This window comes from Frankliniella occidentalis, unplaced genomic scaffold, assembly GCF_000697945.3.
Source record: "Frankliniella occidentalis isolate FOCC.00 unplaced genomic scaffold, Focc_3.1 Scaffold158, whole genome shotgun sequence".
Classification (NCBI taxonomy): Eukaryota; Metazoa; Arthropoda; class Insecta; order Thysanoptera; family Thripidae; genus Frankliniella; species Frankliniella occidentalis.
In genome coordinates, this window is record NW_026267284.1 from 108,449 (window position 1) to 111,709 (window position 3,261).

General features: G+C 50.6%; 1 protein-coding gene across 1 annotated transcript in view; it reads right to left on the reverse strand.

Moving 5' to 3' along the window:
• Positions 1 to 3,261, reverse strand: part of LOC113216005 (G-protein coupled receptor dmsr-1-like) — a 106,157-nt gene that overhangs the window by 53,144 nt on the left and 49,752 nt on the right. The window lies entirely within an intron of this gene.

Below are 3,261 nucleotides of genomic sequence, written 5' to 3' on the forward strand. Positions count from 1 at the left end.
CCCCACCCCCTACCCCTCTATTTTATGGACCACTCCTCCGTCTGCCTTTTTCCTCACCCGTTACACCGAAAACCGAATATATTGGTTTTCTGTAGTGCTCTCTACGCGCCCCTCTCCCTCTCTTATGGGTCAATTATTAATGTTCTCAGCCTTCCCTTTTATTCAGCACCGCGTATTTGCTGTGGCGTACTCACTTCACTGGCGTCGGCTCTCCAAAATCATAAAAGCCATCCCGCGCACTTTGCACGAGAGCAGCAGGCTACGGCGCCGCTCGCAAAGCTGAAAACAGCACAAACGTTTCTGCGATGTTTGTGTGTGCGAATTAATCAAGACCACGTCGACGAAGCCGTTGAACCCTCTTACATCCCTGCAGGTGGCGGCGGCTTAAGCACGCGAAGTAACAAGTAAGTAACAAGCGTGGCGCGCCACCGGGAACGTCGTAATTGCGGCACATTGTTCGTGAGACCGTACCGAACTATAAGTTACTCCATGTGCTGCAGCCAGGTATGAACCTCGCCTCACTCGCTAGAGGAGCTCGTGGTATTATTTATGGCTCCGAGCGAAGAAAGAGCGGACGGAATAGAGAGAGGGGGGTGGGGGGGGGGCTTAACGTAAGCACGAGCAGCAGACAGCTCGGTTTAGCTGTCGACTTGAAGGCGCGCGTCGGTATTTAATGAGGTGGGTGGTATAAAAGCCCCCCCTCCCCCCCACCTCATTTATTTCACCTTACTCGCGCCGACGCGCCTGTTGGCGCGCCCACCGGCGGCCCACACACTGACCTGGTGGTCGACGCGGGTTCGCGAAAGGAAGCGGAACCGGATGTTCCACCCGTTTGTCTTCAACGTGCTCCCTTTTTATTTCGGGTGCTCTGCATAACGTGGTGTAGCGCATGCACCAGGAGGGCACGCGCCACGCACCCCACCGCAACGCACCCCGCACAACTTGAGGGGGGAGATGTTTTCTTTTTTTTTCAGAGCCCCAACGTGGAGGTATAGCTTAAGAGGGGCTTAAGTTGCGGGGGGAAGGGAGGGGGAGAGGTGAAGGGGGGCCGCCTCCCTATGACAGGTGCTTTTGGCAACAGGTGTTCAAGTGGCGGAGGGGCGCGCGCGTTGGCTGCGGGCGTTCCCAGGGCTATATAAGCGTCGCCGTCGACTGCCGCTGGAAGTTCAGTTGCTTTTAACCGCGCGAGCTCGACCTGCGCTCGCCCTTGCTCAGCTGCCGGGCGCAGCGGCGGCGCTAACAGGAGTAAAGGTGTACAAAGTTTTGGCCTTTGCGTTGTGGTCCTGACGGCTGGGTCCTAGCTGCTGAGCTCGGGCACGAGTTAGAACGCACTCCTCAACTCGCAATGCACTGTTAAAAATGCTGCAAGAAAGTACGGTTTGCATACGGTACGTCCTATACAGGGTGGCCGCTCTGCCCCGTAGTTTTAATAAGGTAGACTAGCCCACCCCCCGCACCTACCTCCTCTCCCGTCCCCTCCCACCTCCCCGCTCCGTCTGTGAGCGGGCTAGTCTACCTTTTCAAAACTAAGGGGCAAATTTGTTCAAATTTGTTCATTGGCGTATAAAAAATGCATAAGCAGAGCACGTACACAGAACTCAGTAAGCTGTGAATAATAATGTTCATAAGCTCTTAGTATGTGTACTCTGCCGGGAGAAACAAAGATGCGCCAAATTGATAACATGATAACGAAAGTTCTGTAATTATTGTATGCCGAGCGATGCTGCTTACACTTGACAAATATCACTTAGTATTCTCATCATCGTCAATGTCACACAATTCCCCATGCAACTGAATGTACGTCCCAGTATTTAAATAACTCTGAGGTTGCCTCAAAGTACGCGCATTGCTGGCTTGGAATGAGAACAGGAGCGAACGTGTCGCGGCTGACAGCAGCTGTGTTCCCCCAAAGTATTCACAGCCACGTGGAACGTGGGACAAGGAGAATGTGAGATTTGGAGTAGTTTTTGTGTGAGTTTCGCTCGTGCGACTTTTTTCCCGCCCCATAGTTATTGACTTTGAATGGTGTTGAGCGGGAGTCCGCGAGTGCCGCCAGGGACCGGACAAGAAAGAACTGCTTGGCACACATAAAAACGAAGGGAACTGGATCAAAATTCTATCCACGGGAGTACTTTTTGACAATAACAAAAAGATGGTGACAAGAAAGGGTTTTGTATGGAGGCCGCTGGTATGTCGTCCCTCGGGAAAAGGGCAGCAGCGGCTACCCTTGAAGACTACTCTCCGAGAGAGAGATTCCTGGGGATTTAATCAGGCTTGCCGTACAGCCTCGCCTCGTATTTCAGAACTAGGAAAAGGATGCCGGGTGTGAGTGGCGTGTCAAAAATAGTATCGCCAATACTGACAATTTGTATAGAGAGGCGAACTTCTTTGTCCAGCAGTAATAAAAATTGTTCGTCATTAGTAACAAAATTATCAATATTACTCACAAAATTTGTGAGTAACTACTGCTGCACAAAGAAGTTCATCACCCATGACTGGTGATGGTACCGATAGACTTAGGGGGACTTGCCGAAGAATCCCAGCTAGTGTCGTTGCGCTGTCGCTACCCGCGGAGGCGCGGCGGGCGCTCAAAGACGATGCGGCAGCGGCGCGGACGCGGGCAAGTCCCGCGCGCCCCGAAACTTTAAACGCGGTGCGCACCGAGTAAATCGGGTCCGATTTCGCTACGATTTTTTTGCAGTACTCTAAAAACCAAGGCGCACCGAAAGATCGAGTTCTCCGCCGAATCTATTTTTTTAAACACCCTACCGTAGGCCGCCATGGGCCCTTTGAGTTGGCAAATCACCATCACCGGCGCCTGCACTGAAACACTTTGCTCTTATATTATTCATTCCAGCCTGCAAAAGAATGAGAAAAAATTCTAACGCTAACGCGTTAATCGGCCCCTGAAGTTTTAACGAACAATCGTATGCATACGAAGAAATAATCATTTAATTAATCACTTCAATAGATTCAGCGTTGAAAATTAGAAGAGAGGGAAGTCGTCAAAACTTGATGGTTAGTGTTGTGGCTCTTCGTCACCACAATAACAAAACCAACAGCGAGGCAAGCGCCTTATAGAAACTACTTAGTGGGCATTCCCCGGCAATGGCAACTTTTACTCATAATTACAATTATTCAAACACATGTCATTTAACCACCTCTGAAGTGCACGCGAAATCGCTAAAGAAGGAGTTATTAGACGTGAGTTGAACATAAAAGTGAGGAGAGTACATCACTCAATTTATCCAAAAACATGAA